The following is a 7,557-nucleotide window of genomic DNA, read 5'->3' on the forward strand; positions in this document are numbered from 1 at the left end:
GAGCCGCTCAGACCCCCACATACCGGCGCTGCGCTGTCACTGGGAATCCCCAGCAGCAGCTGCCTCAGGCCCGCTCGCCTCTCCAGGGTTTTCCCCTCCTGTTGGTGGCGGCTGGAAGTAGATGTTAGCGTTTTTCAGTAAACAGAATGTTAAGATTAAGCAAAGGTTAACAGCCTGTATGGTTTTACAGAAACACTTCCACATTATTACTGGAAAGGGTGGATCCATCTACCGAAAATAGTAGGAGACCAACAGATCAGCACTTCTCCTGACCAACACCCAACACTAATGTGCAGATCAGCACCCCCCCCACCCCCCCCACCCCCCAAAAAAAGGAAATGAAGATAACTGACAACATACTGAGGGTTTAGGTCAATACAGGCTTTAGACCCTGAAAAAATATTGAAACAGATAGAAACCAAATAATTCTCTTTATCTGACAGATTCATAAGTGAGTTTATTCAGAGTGAGTTTTTTTTACATTAGTGGCAGTAGAAGCAGTTTTTAATGTTTCTGTTTCTAGCAGATGCATCTGTTGTTAACAGATACGGAGATAAACCCGTTTTACTGCATCAGTCAGTCAGAAACAACTCCTCTCATGTTAGGGTAGGGTTAGGGTCACCAACATGGTGAGCGTACCTTGCTAAGTTTGCCTGTATTAAATACTTTCTATCAAATAACCAGGACCAATAACCAAGCTGGCCGATCCTCCATGGCCACGGCATATCACAGAAGCGGTCCCAACACTTGAATTCCAACACCCGTCCGTTCCTCAACGGCCAATATGGAGTCTTTGCAGCACCCAGTCCTTCGGTCCTTCCGTCTGCCGCTCCTTCACCCGCTCTGTCCGGCTTCCCTCCCTTCAACCACACAGCCGCCTTTTTTTATCACCGGCGTCCTGCTCTGCACGCTGTTTGGCTGATGGAAAACACCTGTGGCGCTGCCGTGGGCGTCTCCAGGTATGACTGGTAAGGTCGCCTCAAAACAAAATGAATAAAAAAACATGCAACACAGCAACCGCAAGTAACTTTTAAAAAGAAAAAAAGACCACATTACCCGACCATCCTAACTCTGACCCATAGCTCTGTACTCCTCTACTGCTCTTTCTGCACCCCCTCCCTCTCTTTGTGTCATCATTGCAGCCCCAGTAGCTGATCTAATTACTAACTTCATTCACCTGCTGTTCCCTCCCCGCTCTATAATCATCATTCATCTTATCCACCTGCTCCCTCTGCTATATATATACACGGTTCAGCCCAGCTGTCGTGTTATATGTGTTATGCATTCCTAGTTTATTCCTGTTAGACTCTGGTTCATGTTGGGGTTTCTGTCCCTGTCTTCTGACCGTTACCCGGCTCTTCTCCACTGACCTGTTCTGGTCATATTAGCCTTGGCATGCGGGGGGAGCTCGATTCCTGGCTCTTCTACTCTGAGCCCGTTCGGCTTGGGGTGCAGGTAGAGCCAGTTTTAAGTCCTGTGATCCTGGCTACTGGATGGAGCCAGTTTAAAGTTCTGCAGTTCATGATACTACCTTTAATTAAAGCTAATACATAAAAAGCCTGGTAGTAAAATTATGTTAAGTGTCTTTTTCTGGGGCTCCTCAAAACTGCAGGAGGATCAATGAGATGTTTGAATGTACCTTTTGACACCAGTCCACCTTTAACAGGAATTTTTAACTCTTCAAACCTTTTTCTTTAGTCACCAAAGCAGAAATGAAGAAATGAAACTGAAGCTGAGCAGACAGCGAGGAGGAGAAATGTGAGTTTACAGCAGGAACAAATTGAACTCCTGCAGTTTTTCCCGTGAGGAGAGAATAAAAGACGGATGAAGAAGTAACTCCTCAGTTAGAGAAGTGGAGCAATGATGGAAGGAAGCAGCATCAGAATCAACATGGCCGTCAGTCACATCTTATTCTGCTTCTTCTGTCTCTGTAAGTTTATCTCATTTTTCCAATCAGAGAATGATGGCGGACTTTAAAAAAACAAAATCGCTATCAGTGGTATTTCTGACAGCCATCTAAGATTTATTCTTAGCTTTCTTAGATTTAGTCTTAGCTTTCGTTCTGAGGATGAAACTATTATTAGTTTTAGGGACACATGTCGGAAATCTGAGATTCGTAAATATTCAACAGAAACATTTCTTAAGTACGCTACTTAAAAAAAAGGCTATTTAATCTTTTACTTTATTCCTTTATAAATGTGTATGGAGGTGCTGGTGCGGGGTACACCCTAGACAGGTCGCCAGTCTGCCCAGACCTTTGGTAGAAATGGCGCCTTTAATTCCAGTTTGCAGTACAGAACAGAGAAAACTACAGAGTTGTCAATATTGTGTTAATCAGTTTATAGTCTAAAAAGAGGAGCCAGCAGTTTATTTGAGGAAATAAAGGTGCAGAAGTTAATTAGTGGTTAATTAGTTCGGCCGCCGCTGCTAAGAATTAAAATTAACTCTCCCTGTGGTTTTAACTAACGATCAGGAGCGCAGCAGGTTTAACATCTGTCCATTTCGGCGAAGCAAAACCAAGCAAAAAATAAAAAAAATCCTTGTAAACATAACACAAGGGCAACACAGGTGTTGCCCTTGTGTTATGTGACTGTTACTCACACTGACGTTTCTCTTTTTAAAAAATCCGAGTAAGTCCTGCTGCTGCTTCAGCCTTTTAGTTGGTGGTGGCACTGAACTGAAATGAGATATATATAAAAAAAAACATTTTGGCTAGCGTAGCAAACGTCTAGAGAAAGTTAGCAGTTAAATATTGGATGATTGATCATCTCAAGACTATGGAAGAGGATTAGGGCCACTGGGGAAAAAAAAGGTTAAGTGATTTTTAAATTTTATTTCAGTTTAATACGGGGAAAAAGTCCGAATTCTGACTTTAATCTCAGAATTTTGGATCTTAATGTAGATGGGCGCCATGAAGGAAGAGATGTGGAGCACTCAGCTTCACTGACAGAGATGGGAGGTGTTTGAGGCGGCCAGTGACACATTGGTGGAAAATGACGGAATTAGGCAACTTTTTACGTGCCAGGGGGGTCCCCTCATTAATGGAGGAGCAGAAGGTCATTAAAACAAGAGAGCTAGTCTCTAAAATTCTCAGAATTTTGAGAAAAAAGTCAGAATTCTGACTTTTTCCCCCATGTTAAACTGAAAAAAAAAATTTAAAAATCAGTTAATTATTGTTTTTCAGTGGCCCTAATCCTCTTCCGTACAAGACTAAGATGACTAAACCAAAAAGATTCAGTTTCTCTGTTCCCATGCATAGAGATGTCTGTGGCATGCACTCGCTTAACGTAGGCCTACGTAATCCTACAATAACATTATATTTAAGACCATAGATTTATTAAAAATGCTTTTCAGTAAAAGGCAACAGCAATAACTCCAATAACAAACGATAATTTTATTCAAAATGTATTTATTAAAAATGCTTAACAATTCCTGTAATGAATAAATAGCACGATGAAAGAAAAAATGTCTCATCATCAGGATTTGCTCTGGGATGAGAGGAAATGTTACTTGGCGCCGAACAGTGGTGAAAATTGGAAGTTCAGTTTAATATAATCCAGTCAGTGAATAGTTCTGTCTGAAATGAATGAAAATAGTTGTTTTAATGGTTATAGAGTCAGATATGTGGCGGTAATGTTTGGTTTATCTAAAGGTTTTAATCCCTTACTGTGTAAATGGGTTTGGCTGGAATTTAAGGACAGATTCTAATATATCTGCAGGGTGGGGACTATAAATCTGATAGGACTTTTATCTTTTTATTGCTGTTTTGCACAATATGCTTAACTACGTATTTTTTGTAGTTGAATATTAGAGATTTTGCAGATATATTTTTATAAATACATTGTTTAGATTTACTTATATCTTTCTAAACCTTTTATAGAATAGAAAATCCCTTTATTGTCCCACAATGGGCAAATTTACAGCAGCAGAAAGATTATTGAAAATGGTCACACAAATGTGGACCTTAGAAAAATGTATGAGAATAACATAATAGGGAAGAGTTAAAATATAAACAATAAAATCCTGTAAAGCGTTTTAACAATATAAAACTGGAGAATAAATAACCAATATGCAGCTATGGACATTTTTACAGTAATTTGAAAATAGCAGCAACATCAGAGATGTGCAGAATGACAGCAGCAGGTTATTTAACTGACTAAGGTTTCTATCATTACATTTGATTTGATTTGTTCCTGCTCCCGGTGGTTGAAAACTTTATTCCACTCTGGATTCTTGTGAGTGTAGTCTTTGTTCACTTTAACTTTTAAATAAATAAATAAATAAACAAACAGTTTTGAAAACCTCGGTATTCATTCTTTTCCTGCTTTGTGTGTCAACTTACACGGTTGCTAAGCAACAGAGCATACGGCGGTAAAACCCGCCGAAGGGTAGACTTGTTTGAATTCACAGACAAAACTCTTCCGGCCTCCTTATTTTCAAGGACTTCGAACGATCCAGTCTAGGTAGACCGCGTCCTTGGAGGATGCAGCCCAGGTTTTCGAACAGAGCCTCCGATTAAGAACAGGGCTGCCCGCACTGACGCGGCTCAGGGATTACGTCACACGCAGCGTCGAAAAAATCAGGACATTTCCTCACTTTCTAAAAAAAACCCAGGACGCCCGGGACAGGACGTGAAATACGGATATGTCCCGGGAAACACGGACGTTTGGTCAACCTACTTTCTATGAATTAAATGTATCATGTCAACATGTAGGAATCAATTACGTCTTTTTTTTTTCTTTTCTTTCAAAGTTTTAAGTTTCTGTCAGTGTTTGGAAGAAACCCTAACCAGCAAAGCAGACGAACTAACATTTAAATGAAAGTTTCCTCCCCATTAGTCCACTGTTACCCCACCTATCAAGGATCTGAACGGTTCTCCAGCCCTAAGCACTACCTGCTTTGGTACTCAATCTGCTGGAGCCTCCATGGGAACAGGGAGGGGTTTAGGGGGGCGGGTTGGGATTAAGACACTGAATCCCAGATGTTTGTCTGCATTTACCAGATACTGAAACCTGATGCTACCATCACTGCACTCTGGTGGGCGTTTCAGGCCACTAGCTCATTTAAATCATTCATTTGTTTTATTTCCACACAAGAATCTAAGAGGATGTCTCAGATACACTGCTTTATGAATGCTGCTGGTGGAGGCGGGGCTTTTAGTGCCACATTTATACATCAGCAAGAGGAAACCTTAACAGATATGTTATCATCCTTTAAAGGGGTGATAGAATGATTCTATAGGGTATCTGGTCCTTCAGGTCTCTAATAGGGTGATAGAATGATTCTATAGGGTATCTGGTCCTTCAGGTCTCTAATAGGGTGATAGAATGATTCTATAGGGTATCTGGTCCTTCAGGTCTCTAATAGGGTGATAGAATGATTCTATAGGGTATCTGGTCCTTCAGGTCTCTAATAGGGTGATAGAATGATTCTATAGGGTATCTGGTCCTTCAGGTCTCTAATAGGGTGATAGAATGATTCTATAGGGTATCTGGTCCTTCAGGTCTCTAATAGGGTGATAGAATGATTCTATAGGGTATCTGGTCCTTCAGGTCTCTAATAGGGTGATAGAATGATTCTATAGGGTATCTGGTCCTTCAGGTCTCTAATAGGGCGATAGAGTGATTCTATAGGGTATCTGGTCCTTCAGGTCTCTAATAGGGTGATAGAATGATTCTATAGGGTATCTGGTCCTTCAGGTCTCTAATAGGGTGATAGAATGATTCTATAGGGTATCTGGTCCTTCAGGTCTCTAATAGGGTGATAGAATGATTCTATAGGGTATCTGGTCCTTCAGGTCTCTAATAGGGTGATAGAATGATTCTATCGGGTACCTGGTCCTTCAGGTCTCTAATACGGTGATAGAATGATTCTATAGGGTGTCTGGTCCTTCAGGTCTCTAATAGGGTGATAGAATGATTCTATAGGGTGTCTGGTCCTTCAGGTCTCTAATAGGGTGATAGAATGATTCTATAGGGTGTCTGGTCCTTCAGGTCTCTAATAGGGTGATAGAATGATTCTATAGGGTATCTGGTCCTTCAGGTCTCTAATAGGGTGATAGAATGATTCTATAGGGTGTCTGGTCCTTCAGGTCTCTAATAGGGTGATAGAATGATTCTATAGGGTATCTGGTCCTTCAGGTCTCTAATAGGGTGATAGAATGATTCTATAGGGTATCTGGTCCTTCAGGTCTCTAATAGGGTGATAGAATGATTCTATCGGGTATCTGGTCCTTCAGGTCTCTAATAGGGTTATAGAATGATTCTATAGGGTATCTGGTCCTTCAGGTCTCTAATAGGGTGATATAATGATTCTATCGGGTATCTGGTCCTTCAGGTCTCTAATAGGGTGATAGAATGATCCTATAGGGTATCTGGTCCTTCAGGTCTCTAATAGGGTTATAGAATGATCCTATAGGGTATCTGGTCCTTCAGGTCTCTAATAGGGTGATAGAATGATTCTATAGGGTATCTGGTCCTTCAGGTCTCTAATAGGGTGATAGAATGATTCTATAGGGTATCTGGTCCTTCAGGTCTCTAATAGGGTGATAGAATGATTCTATCGGGTATCTGGTCCTTCAGGTCTCTAATAGGGTGATAGAATGATTCTATAGGGTATCTGGTCCTTCAGGTCTCTAATAGGGTGATAGAATGATTCTATCGGGTATCTGGTCCTTCAGGTCTCTAATAGGGTGATAGAATGATCCTATAGGGTATCTGGTCCTTCAGGTCTCTAATAGGGTGATAAAATGATTCTATAGGGTATCTGGTCCTTCAGGTCTCTAATAGGGTGATAGAATGATTCTATAGGGTATCTGGTCCTTCAGGTCTCTAATAGGGTGATAGAATGATTCTATCGGGTATCTGGTCCTTCAGGTCTCTAATAGGGTTATAGAATGATTCTATAGGGTATCTGGTCCTTCAGGTCTCTAATAGGGTGATAGAATGATTCTATCGGGTATCTGGTCCTTCAGGTCTCTAATAGGGTGATAGAATGATCCTATAGGGTATCTGGTCCTTCAGGTCTCTAATAGGGTGATAGAATGATTCTATAGGGTATCTGGTCCTTCAGGTCTCTAATAGGGTGATAGAATGATCCTATAGGGTATCTGGTCCTTCAGGTCTCTAATAGGGTTATAGAATGATTCTATAGGGTATCTGGTCCTTCAGGTCTCTAATAGGGTGATAGAATGATCCTATAGGGTGTCTGGTCCTTCAGGTCTCTAATAGGGTGATAGAATGATTCTATAGGGTATCTGGTCCTTCAGGTCTCTAATAGGGTGATAGAATGATCCTATAGGGTGTCTGGTCCTTCAGGTCTCTAATAGGGTGATAGAATGATTCTATAGGGTATCTGGTCCTTCAGGTCTCTAATAGGGTGATAGAATGATTCTATAGGGTATCTGGTCCTTCAGGTCTCTAATAGGGTGATAGAATGATTATATAGGGTATCTGGTCCTTCAGGTCTCTAATAGGGTGATAGAATGATTCTATAGGGTATCTGGTCCTTCAGGTCTCTAATAGGGTGATAGAATGATTCTATCGGGTATCTGGTCCT

This window comes from Cyprinodon tularosa, unplaced genomic scaffold (assembly GCF_016077235.1).
Source record: "Cyprinodon tularosa strain WSP-4 unplaced genomic scaffold, ASM1607723v1 ctg1168, whole genome shotgun sequence".
Lineage (NCBI taxonomy): Eukaryota > Metazoa > Chordata > Actinopteri > Cyprinodontiformes > Cyprinodontidae > Cyprinodon > Cyprinodon tularosa.